Raw genomic sequence first — 14,728 nt, forward strand, 5'->3', positions numbered from 1 at the left:
ACCCTGGGGCCGGGGGTCCCTGCTGCCAGTCCCTGCTCCCCCCGCCCAGGCCCGCGCCGTCATCCTGCGGGGCCGGGGGCGCCGCGGAAGGGGGAGCTGCTGGGGGGGGGTCTCGACCCCTTCCCTGAAACGTCTGCGCAGGGGGTCGGGGGCGCCGCCACCTCGGGGTGGGACCCAGCGTCTTCGGGGGAGCCGGGCAGAAGTGCAACTCTCCAAGGAAACCAGAAGCCCGCGAGGGGACCCACGGTCCGCGGGGCTCACACTCACCTCGGCGGCCAGGACGCGGCCTGCAGTCCCCTGCTGTCCCCCGGCGTCCCCCGCGTCCCCCGCGTCCCCCGCGTCCCCCACGACCCCTTCCGTCCCGGACCGCGCGCCCGCCGGCTACAGGGATGCGCCCGGCCCCGCCCGCCCGGACAGCCGGCTCCACCCACCGCGCTGTCATTGGCGGGCCCAGACCATCCCGGGCGCCCATTGGCCGCGGCACCTGCCGGTTTCTCGGCAGCGCCCTGCCCTCGCGCCCGCGCATTCCTTCGAGGCCACGTGGCCGCCCGCGCCCCCTCCCGCGGCCCAACGCCCCGCCCGGGCTGCGCACGCGTGGGAGGGGGCGCGCGGCAGAGGCTCCAGCCCCCGGATCATCGCCTGCCCAGCGGACCCCGGGCCGCGCGCACTTGGGGAGGGGGCGCTGGGCAGACCCTGTGCCCTCCCCGCCCCCAGCATCTGGACCCTCCCCGCAAAGCCTGCTCCGGGTTCAGATCTGCCCCCCTTGGGGAGGGGGCTCCAGGCTGACCCTAACCCTCTCCCAGAGCATCGCCCCTCTCTGCCGACCCCCACGGGCTGAGCTCACTTGCAGGAGGGGACGCCGGGCAGACCCTCCCCCTCCCCCCAGAACATCGCCCCTCCCTGCGGACACCCCGAGGTGCGCCCACGCGAGGAGGGAGCGTCGGGACCCCACCCGACCCGCCCCTTGAGACCCAGTCCCTCAGTCCGCACTGGCCCTGCCCACAGGGCGTTCCGGGTCTTCCGCGCCAGCTGCCCTGGACCAGCCAAGCCTTGGGCGTTTGGAAATGCGATGACTTCAGCCACGTTTCCGAGGCAGTTTTTGAAGCTTGCTTCTTGCCAGGAAGCGCTCGTTTTTCCCGGGACCTTTCCAGCGAATGAGTTATTGGAATTGTTTACTTTGAGCAATTATTTATCTTATACTTTTAAAAAGGAAACAAATTATCGTTATAATTACTATTAAAGAAAAAAAAAACCAGAAACAAAGATATTTTTAACCAAAATAACTGAAGGATGTTATCTATTACCTGGTCAGCACATTTAACACGTGTGTTCTCAGATGCTAGATTTATTCCTATGCCTTGTCCTACCCAAATCTCCGAATCATAGAAGTAATTTTAAGTCAGCGTTATTAGAACTATCAGACGTTTTAGAACTATCAGACTTCTTAGAGATTTCTAGTCCCTTTCACTTGTTTTAAAGAAGAAATACAAAGAGCTATTTGGGATGCTAAGTATCACGAAATCAATCTAAATATTAACTGCCCTTAAGGCTTGTGTGCTCAGGAATGTTATTTCCCTGAAAATGTTGGACTACATAAAAATCATAGCCAACATAGAAGGACTACAATGGTTGGAAAAAATAATCGTAGGTAAGGTGATATGTTTTCAATGTTTATTATTCACACTTGCTAATTTTATGAAATCAGACTGAGTTGTTTTTATGAATCAATTGAAAAACGTGTTTCCTCTCAGCCCCCTTAAGATTAGAAAACTTATTTTAGGTTTCTATTCCTAGGGTTCTTTGGGTACCTTCTTCAAAGGTCTTCTCCACAGACAATTAATGGTCTTGGTCAACAGAAGTAAAAAGGTCAACTGAATTAGTTCTTGTTTACCTAAATACGATGAGAAAATCCTGATACTTGTAATGTTTTCTAAAAAAGTAGACTAGAGATAAGAAGAAATAGTCCTGTGTATGGAATAAACAACTCATCATTTTCACCTGCCCTAAACTCAGGGCAGCCAGGGACACTGCGGAGTAGGGCCACAGGGCAATGCCTTCCAGGCAGGTTGGGCAGAAAATCCTCTGATTTGGAGCTCCAATAGGTCTGTCTGCTTTATTCAGGCGTTCCTCACAGATACATCCCTATTTTCGTAAGCCCGGATATGGAAGAGTTGGGATTTTCCATTGTGATTCCCTCTTTGACCCATGGGATATTTAGAAAAGTTAGGTTTACCTTTCAAATATTTGGGGACTTTCTGGTTTTCTTTTTATTATAACTAAAGTTTAATTCCACCGTGGCCTTAAAACATAATCTATTTTATTTTTATGGCTTAAGATTTTCAAACACTTGCTTCATGGCCCAGCATTGTCTATTTTGGTAAATGTTCTATGAGCACTTGCTAAGAACATGTTCTGGTTTCACTGATGTAATGTTCTGCAGATGTCAATTAGGTCATATTTGTTACTGATTTTTTTTATCTGCTGTTCTATTGGATACTGATAAGGGTGTATGAAAATCTTCGACTCTCCATAGTCTGTTCAGCATTGTACTGCAGCATCTAACAAGTGTTACAGGTTATAAAAACAAAAAGTATAAGGATTGAGGGAGGAAAAACTGATTATTTACAAACTATATGATTATATATGTTTAAAAACCCAAAATTATCTACAATTAAACTATTAGGATTAAAATAGAATTTAGGAATTTCAGATGGATCATAGACTTAAGTGTAAACATTATAAAGTTTCTAGGATAAAATATAAGAAAAGATCTTATGGATATTCAGGTAGGACACAAAATGGACCAACCATTTAAAAATGATTAAATGGCTCATCAAAATTTAATATTTCTACTCATCTCATGACATCATTAAGAAAATGAAAAGGCCACCACAGACTGGGAGAACGCAGGGGCAATGCACACATCCCACAAACGACTTGTCCTAATCCGTGGCCACAGACTGGGAGAACGCAGGGGCAATGCGTACATCCCACAAATGACTTGTTTTAATCCATGTTGTGTTGCTATAACAGAATACCTAGGAGTGGGTGATTTACAATGAACAGACGTGTATTTCTCACAGTTCTGGAGGCTGCGAAGTTCAAGATCAAGGAGCTACATCTGGCAAGACCCTTCTGGCTGCACCATCCCATGATGGAAGGTGGGAGGCGGAGGTGGGGAGGGAGGGTGCAAAACAGGCCAAACTTATCTTTTTTTTTTTTTTTTTTTTTGAGGCAGAGTCTCGCTCTGTCACCAGGCTGGAGTGCAGTGGCACGATCTCGGCTCACTGCAACCTCCGCCTCCCTGGTTCAAGTTATTCTCCTGCCTCAGCCTCCCGAGTAGCTGGGATTACAGGCACCTGCCACCACACCTGGCTAATTTTTGTATTTTTAGTAGAGACAGGGTTTCACCCAAACTCATTCTTTTATAAGGAACCCACCGCCTCAGTCATGGCATTTATCCATTCATGAGGGTCATGCCCCCATGACCCCGACACAACCTAGTAGGCACCTTCCAACACTGCTGCATTGGGGGTCAAGTTTCCAACACATGAACTGTGGGGAAAACGCGTTCAAACCATAGCGCTGGTAAACAGAGAACTCCTGCAAATGAACCATGACAAGACAAGTCTATTTCAAAATGGACAAAACAATATAACAATAACAAGTCTATTTCAAAATAAACAAAAGACGTAAATACTTCACCAAAGATGTACTGATAGCCAATAAGAACAGGAAACAGTGCTCAGTGTCATCCAAAGTAAACTCACGATGACATGCCCCCACCCTCATCCAAGCACAGCTGAAACTGAAGACTGACAAGGCAAGTGTAAAAATGGCCCCAGGAACCACTATCCGTGGCTGATGAGAGTGCAAATGACGCAGACACTCTAACTGGCCATTTCTCAGCAATCCCACTTTTAGATTTGCCCAAGGCAAGTGTAAACGTAAGTCCCTTAAAAGACTTTTACAGCCAGACATGGTGACTCACACCTGTAACCCCAGCACTTTAGCAGGGGAGGATTGCTTGACCCCGGAGTCTGGCATGATGGCATCCACCTGCAGTCCCAGCTACTGGGGAAGCTGAAGTGGGAGGATCGCTGGAGGCTGTAATGAGTCATGTTCATACCACTGCACTCTAGCCTGGGTGGACAGAGCAAGACCCTGTCTCAAAAAAAAAAAAAAAAAAAAAAAAAAAAAAAAAAAAAAATGACGTTTACAAGAATTCTTTCTTCACAACAGTTCAAATGCTTCAAAACTGGAAACAACCCAAATTCCATCAACAGGTGAACGCATAAAGTATGGTATCTTCATAGAATAATAGAATACTATTCAGTAATAAAAAGGAAGAAACGGATATGCTCGATAACAGATGAATCTTCGAAACATGAAAACAAGAGACCAAAGGGCACATACAGTGTGATTCAATTTTTATGAAATTCAAGAATGTGCCAAACCAACCTGTGATAACAGGAGTGAGAACAGCGGTTACTTCTGGGGGGATCGTCTCGGAAAAGACAAAGGAACTCTGGGGAGTGATGAAAATGGTGACTACATCTTGATTTGATTTGCAGACACATGGATGTGTTTGCTTTGTCAGTGGAATCAAGCTGGACACAACAGTAAGGTACTTCATGGGATATACACTGTGGCCTCAATGCATCCCCCTTGATGATTGAAAGTTCGTCAGCGATGTGATCGCAGTTAGAGGTGGGGCCTTTAGAGGCTAGTGGGTCATGAGGGATGGGCTTAGTGCCCTTGTAGAAGTGCCAGGGGGCTGGTCACCCCTCCTACCAGTGAGGACACAGTGCTCAAGCTGCTGTCGTGCAAGCAGAGACCAGGCTCTCCCCAGACACTGAACCTGCCGGCACGTTGATCTTGGACTTCCCCACCTCCAGAACTGTGAGAAATAAATTTCTGTTGAAGAAATAAATGACCCCGTTGCTGGTGTTTTGTTACAGTAGCAGGAACAAATTAAGTTACGTATCAATAAAAAGGGGTTCTAAAAGCTGGGTTCCTTTTAAAAAATAATGATTCCCTTTATTAACAGAATATAAAATATCCCTTGATTAACTGCAAGCTAAATTAAGTGCAAGGCCTATGCAGAGCGTAGGGGTAATCTATACCCTAGCTGGGGCATTCAGAAAGGAAAAAAATGGCAAAGGCAGCCTGCCGGGTTCTAGGCCTCACCGCTACTCCAGACATCTTCACGCCCCACGCGGACTGGGTGTGTGAGGTCAGCCCTAGCAGGGCCTAAAGGCCTGGGCTTTATCATCAAATAGGCCCAGGGCTTCCGCCTCTTCTGCCACTATATGGATGAACATGGGCTAGTCATTTGATGTCCTGGGCCTCAGGCTCCTCACTGAAAACAAGAGCAATAGCTGCTACTTAGGCAGCGTGAAGACTCCACACTTCAGTGTGCAGAGACCAGTGTCAGGGCACCTGACCCCATGGACATCTAGGGGGAGCCTGAGGCACTGTTCAAAGATGGAAGCTTGTATCCTCCCCTGGGCACAGTTCCTGGGTTCACATCCCAGGCACTTCCCTCACCAGCTCTGCCATCTGCATTGCTGTGCCTCAGTTTCCTGTAAAGAATTGGGAGGACATTTGCACCCACTGTGCGTGTCAGTTTTATATGTCACCTTGACCAGGTGACCGTCCCCAGTAATTCATTCCACATGGGTCCAGGTGTGGCTGTGGAGGTGTTTTGTTGGTGTGCGAAAGGCCCATCACAGTGGACTTTAAATGAGGGAGATTATCTTAGACAATCCGGGTGGGCCTGACTCAGCACTCAAAAGGCTTTCCGGAGAAGAAATTCCGCTGTGGGCAGTAGCTTCAGCTCTGCCCCAGGTCCAGCCTGCCCTTCCCACGGCCGGCCTGCCTGGACCTCGCTCCCAGGCCCCCATTGCGGTGCCGGATCCAGGCTCTAAATCTCTCCAGGTCTGCCTCCTGCTGGCTGAAGCTTGGCTGAGGCCACTTGTAGGATCGCGCCATTGAAAGCGAGACCCCGAGCCCGGGGATGGCGAACATCCCTGGACGTGAGACCTCAGACAAGTCCCTAACCGTGCTTAGCCTGCTGTCTCGCGGATACAGGGTTAGTCACCAGTCCCTGGCCCTGGAGCGGCCGTGAAGATGAAGGCAGCCTGGGCGCACGAGGCACTCCGCCTGGCCCACAGCACACGTGGGGCCGACCTCAGGCTGCAGTCACGGGGCTGCTCAGGGCACACGAGGTGCTCCGCCTGGCCCACAGCACACGTGGGGCAGACCTCAGACAAGTCCCTAACCGTGCTTAGCCTGCTGTCTCGCGGATACAGGGTTAGTCACCAGTCCCTGGCCCTGGAGCGGCCGTGAAGATGAAGGCAGCCTGGGCGCACGAGGCACTCCGCCTGGCCCACAGCACACGTGGGGCAGACCTCAGGCTGCAGTCACGGGGCTGCTCAGGTGCTGTGATGGGAGAAGAGCCAGCAAGTGAGTCTCCACCCAGTGCCGCTCAGTCAAGGAACCCAGGTACAGCCTGGCAGGGGACAGACGTCTCTCCAGGGAGACCCCGGGACAGTGTGGGGGTGGGGTGGGGCAGTCACACGGCAGAGGCCCTGGGAAAGTGCAGAGGCCACATGAACGTGGGGTGCAGGGGTAACAAGGAAAGCAGAGGCCCCCTCCAGGCCTCTCAACCTCCCAGCCTTGAGCCATGAGCTTTGTCTGGGCTCACCCAACCCCAGACGTGGCTGAACAGGCTGGAGTGCTGACGAGCTCTGGGAAGAAGCTGCCCACCTCAGTGTTCCATGCCCTGCCTTCACCTCCTGCCCACCCGTCCCCAGTCACCCCGAGGCATCACCCTGCAGTCTCTCCTGGCAGGGCTCCCGGGGCAACACATCCAAGAGCCCCCAGCAGGCCACACCACTCCCAGCACCTGTCCCCACAGGGGACTCGGGACTTACAGACAACAGTACGGCCTGGGGGGCATCGCGGATGCCCTTCAGGAAAACAGGATGCTCTGCAGATAGGACTGCTGTGGCCACTTCCCCGGGAAACAGCCCAGGGCGCTGCCTGAGCTGAGGGTTCCGGACACAGACCGTGCTCATCGATTTGCAAACCACACACAGTCCATTTCCTGGTGTGAGTTTGTTTCTACTCATCATCTTGTGTCTTTATAAAGAGTTCTAGGCCGGGCGCGGTGGCTTACGCCTGTAATCCCAGCACTTTGGAAGGCCGAGGCGGGCGGATCACGAGGTCAGGAGATCGAGACCATCCTGGCTAACACGGTGAAACCCCGTCTCTACTAAAAATGCAAAAAATTAGCCGGGCGAGGCGGCGGGCGCCTGTAGTCCCAGCTACTGGGGAGGCTGAGGCAGGAGAATGGCGTGAACCCGGGAGGCGGAGCTTGCAGTGAGCCGAGATCGCGCCATTGCACTCCAGCCTGGGCGACTAAGCGAGACTCTGTCTCAAAAAAAAAAAAAAAAGAGTTCTAAAATAAAACAAAAACAAACAAGGACAGTAACACAGAGACCACCGAGGGATGGGTCCGGTCGGCCTCTGCAGGGCCGCGGCTGCGGTGCGGGGGGCAGGTTCCCTGGGAGCCTAGCAGGCTTGGCAGAGGCCGCTCTCACTTTCCTGACTGTGGCGACGGTTTCACATGCTATGTGTTCCTCAAAAGTCACTGAACCACCATGGTCATTACGTGCAGTTCACTGTGTGCCAGTGACGCCTCAATAAAGCTGTTAAAATAAAGGAAGGCCAGAGCAACCCTGCCTGTGCGGCTGTAATTTTTTCTGAAGCCTTGATGAACCGCCCTGGGATGTTTCGAACGGAACACAGCGCAGTCTCCTCTGGACTTCCCCGGTGGTTGTATTCCTGGGAGGTGCCGTTGGTGTGTCTGTAGGTAAACAGCATCTAGGCTCAGATGGTTACAGGTAGCTTTTCCCGTACGTGGCGTCCTGTGGGCCCCACCTAGGCTGTGCAGGCCACCCTGGACTCTGCTGCGAGTGTGTGGCCGCCTGGACGGTGCATCCCTGGCCTCCACCTGTCAAATGCCCCACACTGACCACCGGAGCAACCCCCCGGCGAATTCTAAAGCTTCCCTAGCGGGGCGTTTCTGCTGCGGAACTTTCTCCATCCGCCCTCTTGGACCCCACAGCCTTCCACCTTCCCAAACGGACGCCGCACCCCATCTCGTTAGAACACCGCACCCCATCTGCACCCCATCTGGTTAGGACGCCGCACCCCATCTGGTTAGAACACTGCACCCCATCTGATTAGGACGCCACCGTGGCCTGCATGTGTGTCTGCTCCAAATCTCGTGTTGAAATTGTATCCCGTGCGGGAGGTGCATCCTAGTGGGAAGTGTCTGGGTTATGGGGGTGGGTCCCTCGTGAATAGATTAATGGAGGAGGCTATGAGTGACTTCTTGCTCTATTAGCTCTGTGAGAGCTGGATGCTAAAAAGAGCCTGGCACCTCCCCCGTGCCCCTCCCTCCCTCCCTCCCTTCCGTCCTTCCTTCCTCTCTCTCTCTCTCTCTCTCTCTCTCTCTCTCTCTCTCTCTCTCTCTCTCTCTCCTTCCTTCCTTTTTCTTTCTTTCTTTCTTTCGACAGAGTCTTGGAGTCTTGCTCTGTCGCCCAGGCTGGAGGGCAGTGGCACGATCTCAGCTCACTGCAACCTCCACCTCTGTGTTCAAGCGATTCTCCTGCCTCAACCTCCCAAGTAGCTGGAATTACAGGCGTTTGCCAGCACACCTGGCTAATTTTTGTATTTTTAGTAGTGATGGGGTCTTGCCATGTTGCCCAGGCTTGTCTCGAACCCCTGACCTCAGGTGAGCCGCCTGCCTAGGCCTTCCAAAGTTCTGGGATTACAGGCATGAGCCACCGCGTCCGGCCGCCCCCTGCCACTTTCTCTGATCTCTGCACCTGCCGGCTCCCCTTCCCCTTCCACCTGAGGGGAAGCAGCCTCAGCCCCTCCCCGCGTGCAGGTGCTGGCGCCATGCTTCTCGTACAAAAAGAGGCCAAATAAACCTCTTTTCTTTATAAATTACCCAGCCTCAGGTGTTCCTTTCTAGCAACACAAACAGGCTGAGGAACACACTGCGGACATTTCAGTGGGAGAAAACAATGGATAGATGTCACCAGGAAAACGGATTGCAGAAGAAGGGAAAGTGGAGGGGCAGACAGAACACACACACTCAGCACACTCGGCTTCCCTACGTGAGCATGGTCCTCCTCTCATCCCAAGCTAAGAAATAGTCCAGTCCACACAGCGAGGGCTCCCAGCATAGACGCCAGCACCTACATCTCGCAGGGCACTCAGTGGCCTTGGGGTCTTGCCTTCCTAGCTGGAGAGCCTAGAGCAGATTATCTGACTCAAACAGACGCATGTCCCTAGCTACATAAACCATCATTAGAGCGTGTCTCTAGGGGTTAACTCAGACTGGTCTGGGCTGCTGAATTAGAAATGCACCTTGAACCAGCCTGGCCATCATGGCAAGACTCTGTCTCTACAAAAAAATTAATACGTAAATAAAATAGCTGAGCCTGGTGGCGTGCACCTGTGGTCCCAGCTACTTGGGAGGCTGGGGCTGGGGGATCACGTGGGCCCAAGAGTATGAGGCTGCAGCGAGCTATGATGGCACCACTGCCCTCCAGCCTGGGCGACAAAGTGAGACTCTGTCTCAAAAACAAAACAAAACAAAACAAAAATAGAAGTGCACCTTGGTAAGTAGAAGGTGGTCATTAAGGAAGCAGTGAGAAGTGGGAAATTATACGATGCCTGTGTCCAGAGAGCAGCAAGCACAGAGAGCCGGCCTTCTCACCACAGGCCTTGCAGGTGCTCGCCTGAAACATTTCTGATTCCCATGCCCGCTCCATCCATGTCCCGTTTGACGGAGGGCAGGCCAAAGGCAAAAGAGGGGGCAGAAGAGAGGAAAGGTAAAAAAAGAGAAGAAGCAGAGAGGAGGCTGGGGGCACCCAGAAAGATCCAGAGGCTTAACACTGTTCCTCTGTTTCAAAGGAGTCAGCATGAATGCGGTGGGGGAGAAGGAAGCATTGTTCCAGGAGGAAAACAGTGATCTTTTTGTTTCCAGAGCTCTTGCAACAACTAAGCCTGTTTTCTTGCTTTGCTCAAATGGGAGGTAGAGGAGAAGAGGAGAGAACTGGAAGAAGGGAATGCCACTCTCCAGTGACCCAGCTCAGGAGGCGCTAGGGGAGGATGGAGGAAGTGAATGGCCCAGCTCAGGAGGTGGTGGGGGAGGATGGAGGAAGTGCTTCCCTTTAAATGCTTCCCCTTTGCGGGCGCTCACCTAAGGCCCAGGGAGGGCCATGACTCTCATCTGGGGCAGGCCCCACCGGCACCCCCCTGCATCCTGCCCCCTGTCCTTCCCCCTCCGTCATCTAGAGCCAGCCTCTGCCAGCATAGCTCAGAGCTCAGTGGCGGGGCTGGAAGGAGCCTCAGTGCAGAAACCAGGGGCAGGAGGGAGTGGGGCGGGGTGGCAGGGAGGAGCAGGGGTGGGGGAGTGGTGTGGCGGGGAGTGGGGCCGTGTGGGGGGGCTCTGGCGGTGACATGCAGGGCTCCCTCCTGCACTGGGGGCCTGGCGTTCAGAACATGCTCTAGCCGTCAGCATATAGGACAGCGTGGGGAGGGAGTCAGTGCATAGCAGGACAGGTGGCCGGGACGGGCCATGATCTGAGGCCCAGAGGGGAGAGCACCCCACACACAAAACATGCCTGTGCAGGTGAGTCTTCCATCCTTCCCACCCACTGGCCTGAGGTTCCCTGTTACTCCTGGTTAAAGCACTGAAAGCCTCAGTTATAATGTAAGGGTGTTTCCTGAAGTCCCTCATGTATAACGCACACAGCTGAACACCAGCAGTTGGCCAGATCCACACTAGTCATTTGAGGACCATTTTGGAAGAGCATGGAGGACAGGTAGGTTTACACGGGAACAAGGGCAGGAAAGATGTAGGATACGGGACCACACGGGGAGGGACATGGGGAATTCATATGGCATAATGTTACTTGATACGGGAGGAGAGTAAGGAAATGAAAAATAGAGGGACCGAAAATACGGTGCAGCGTCCAACTGTATCCAGAAACGTGGAGGCTGAGCGGGCACCTTATCTGAAGGGAAACCAGTGTGCTGTGTCCCCCGCCCTGTTCACAGGGGACAGAGTCCTCCTCCTGCTCAAGGCCACAGTAGTCCTGGGATGTGCAGGGTTTACCTGCGATCCTGTCGCTACTTCAAAACAGGCACAAAATTCATAAGCCCAACAAACTCCGCTGAAAATGTTCGAAACTCCTTTCAAAGATGGCCAGTCACGCTCCCCCTACCCCAGGATCCCCTCAGAGTCCCCTGTGCCCATGCTCCAGTGTGGGCTCCCCTCCATCCCAGGACCCCTGACAGCTCCCTGTCCATCCCCCAGTGTGGGCTCCCCTCCATCCCAGGACCCCTCACAGCTCCCTGTCCATCCCCCAGTGGGGGCTCCCCTCCCTCCCAGGACCCCTCACAGCTCCCTGTCCATCCCCCAGTGTGGGCTCCCCTCCATCCCAGGACCCCTCACAGCTCCCTGTCCATCCTCTAGTCGGGGCTCCCCTCCCTCCTGGGACCCCCTCACAGCTCCCTGTCCATCCCCTAGTGGGGTCTCCCCTCCATCCTGGGATCTTCTCCCATGTTGTCACCCATCCTGCAGTTTTTTCTTTTTTCCTGCAAGCCGCCCTCCTCACCTTCGGTCTGGGGTCTGTCCTTGGGCTGTGGGGACACTTTGCCCATTGCTAGAGCCGGGTCTCCCCTATCCATGACTAAGGGACTCAGGTGTGGAGAGCCTGAGGGCTGAAGTGAGGGGTCTCGGGCAGGTGGAGTTCGTGTTGTAGAACTCTCTGAGGGTCCAGCTGGGTCGGCGCTCCCTAAAGATGCAGCCGTGTGGCCTCCTCCCCTTCCTCACCCACTCTTCCCCCAACTGGTAGCTTCTCGGGGACTGTTCCCTAGGCACAGGTCCATGTGAATTCCGGACTCTGGGTCTGAGTCTGCAGAGCCTGAGCAAGGACACCGTGGCTGTGTCTGCTTTTCACCCCACTGTGTGCCCTCCAAGTTCTCTGGCCTCGTGACCCTTCCCTCTGCAGAGGCCTCCCCCTGGGCCCACTCTTAGGCTGCTCTCTGTCCCCCCTGGACTTGTCCCAGCTACTCGCTGCTGCAGGACGTCCCCTCGGCCAGGACAACAGCCTCCTGGGCAAGTTTTCCCACATCTGCCCCCTCTCTGCCCCTGCCATCTGCCACCCTGCCTGGGTTTCGGGGTCCGTGCTGGGATGGCTCCTGCCACCCTGCCTGGGTTTCGGGGTCCGTGCTGGGATGGCTCCTGCCACCCTGCCTGGGTTTCGGGGTCCGTGCTGGGATGGCTCCTGCCACCCTGCCTGGGTTTCGGGGTCCGTGCTGGGATGGCTCCTCTGCTTTCCCCTGTTTTCTCTTCCCAGTCGCATTCTCTGGTAGGCCGCCTGCCTGACTCTACAGAACACACACCTGGAGCCATTTGGACTCGCAGGAACCTGCAAGGCTTCCCTCCCACTTCGGGGGACCAAGGGCAAGGCTCTCACAGAAGCTGAGTTCTGGCAGCAGCGGGTGGGGCGGCTTGTTGCTGTTCATCTCTCTCCAGTTCTGTCCGTGGTCGGCAGAAATTGAGGGAAGCCTGAATCATAGAACTCTCGGTTTCCGTCTTTCCCACTGGACCACATCAGCAGATGGCATGACATTTTAAGAAGTATTTCAAAAGTTTTTTTTTTTTTTTTTTTTTTTTTTTTTTTTTTTTTTGAGACGGAGTCTCGCTCTGTCGCCCAGGTTGGAGTGCAGTGGCCGGATCTCAGCTCACTGCAAGCTCCACCTCCCAGGTTTATGCCATTCTCCTGCCTCAGCCTCCTGAGTAGCTGGGACTACAGGCGCCCGCCACCTCGCCCGGCTAGTTTTTTGTATTTTTAGTAGAGACGGGGTTTCACCGTGTTAGCCAGGATGGTCTCGATCTCCTGACCTCGTGATCCGCCCGTCTCGGCCTCCCAAAGTGCTGGGATTACAGGCTTGAGCCACCGCGCCCGGCCAAAAGTTTACATAAAACTATTTATTCTCTTCAGATCTCTAGGATGTATGTGCTGCAAGTAGGAAGGCCAGTGGTTGATTAAAATGGGATTGCAGGGGTCCTAATGGATATGTAATGCTTGAGCATCCAGTTCAAACAATGGGCCCTGCACCCCTCCCCTAAGTTAGCTCTCACTCCACCTGTTCCAGATGGTTTTCGCTCCCCTGGGCTGGTGCCTCTACCTACAGCACGTAGAGGAACATCAGACAGATTTCTGGTGACCACTCCTTTTCATCCCCCTAAGGGACAATGTGGGTACTGTGTCCTTAGTTTTCCCCAATCATCTTTCTTATTTTCGTTAATTCCCTTAAGAACTCTGATCTTGTTTCCCTCTCTTTGTTCTGTTTGTGATCCTCTAAAAATGACCCTGCCCTTCATTTATGTAAAATGAGTTGTTTACCCGCTAGAACGATAAAGTTAAAAAGTTTGACAATACGGGGCCGGGCGCGGTGGCTCAAGCCTGTAATCCCAGCACTTTGGGAGGCCGAGACGGGCGGATCACGAGGTCAGGAGTTCGAGACCATCCTGGCTAACACGGTGAAACCCCGTCTCTACTAAAAAATACAAAAACCTAGCCGGGCGAGGTGGCGGGCGTCTGTAGTCCCAGCTACTTGGGAGGCTGAGGCAGGAGAATGGCGTAAAAACCCGGGAGGCAGAGCTTGCAGTGAGCTGAGATCCGGCCACTGCACTCCAGCCCGGGCGACAGAGCGAGACTCCGTCTCAAAAAAAAAAAAAAAAAAAAAAAAAAAAGTTTGACAATACAAAGTGTTGGCAAGGCCACAGAATCACTGGAATTCTTAAGTGTTGCTTATGGGAGTGTAAAGTAATACGTTTTATTTGAAAAACAGTCTACAGTCCCTTATAAAGTAAACACACACTTAGCACATGACCCAGAAACTCTACTCCTAGGTGTTCGCTCCAAATAATAAAATTTATGTTTTAAGAACAAGAAAGTTCTTGGCAGCTTTATTCAAAAGAGCCCCACTGGTAACAACCATCAGCAGGTAAGTAGATAAATGCGTCGTGCTATCGTCGTACAATGGAATGGTACTCAGCAGTGAAAAAGAACAACATGGACGAATCTCAAAATATGATGGTGCATCCTCGTTTATGAAGTCCTCCAGCAGGCAAAAGTAACAGTCCAAACCTTCAAGTTCCTCTGTCGACCCTGCCAGCCTCTTTCAGGTTCTGCTAAAGTCTTTCCTCTTCACTCTTCCTAATTACAGTTACTTTTTTTGAGCATTGATCTCTAATAGAAATTTTACATGATTTCTTATTTAATTATATTATTATGTATGACTTTTCTGTTTGCTTTAACTTTGGGTATAGAAACCTTGTTTTATATTACTTATCATTCCAAATGCATGGGCCTGTGGCTTTGGCAGGGTGGTTTTTGTTTGTTTGTTTGTTTTGAGATGGAGTTTCACTCTTGTCGTTTTGAGATGGAGTTTCGCTCTTGTCGCCCAGGCTGGAGTGCAATGGCCCAATCTCGGCTCACTGCAACCTTCGCCTCCAGGGTTCAAGCGATTCTCTTACCTCAGCCTCCTGAGTAGCTGGGATTACAGGCACCCACCACCACACCTGGCTAATTTTTTTGTATTATTAGTAGAGACGGGGTTTCGCCAG

At 52.6% G+C, this 14,728-nt stretch overlaps 1 protein-coding gene across 4 annotated transcripts in view; it reads right to left on the reverse strand.

The window, feature by feature from the left end:
* Window positions 1-405, reverse strand: part of ARHGEF10 (Rho guanine nucleotide exchange factor 10) — a 145,386-nt gene extending 144,981 nt beyond the window's left edge. For all 4 annotated transcript variants that reach the window (XM_050800194.1, XM_050800197.1, XM_050800195.1 and 1 more), the window contains exon 1: window positions 268-405. The gene's annotated coding sequence lies outside the window, so the exon portion shown is untranslated. The remainder of the gene's footprint in view (window positions 1-267) is intronic.
* Between the last annotated feature and the right edge of the window lie 14,323 nt (window positions 406-14,728).

This window comes from Macaca thibetana, chromosome 8 (assembly GCF_024542745.1).
Source record: "Macaca thibetana thibetana isolate TM-01 chromosome 8, ASM2454274v1, whole genome shotgun sequence".
NCBI lineage: Eukaryota > Metazoa > Chordata > Mammalia > Primates > Cercopithecidae > Macaca > Macaca thibetana.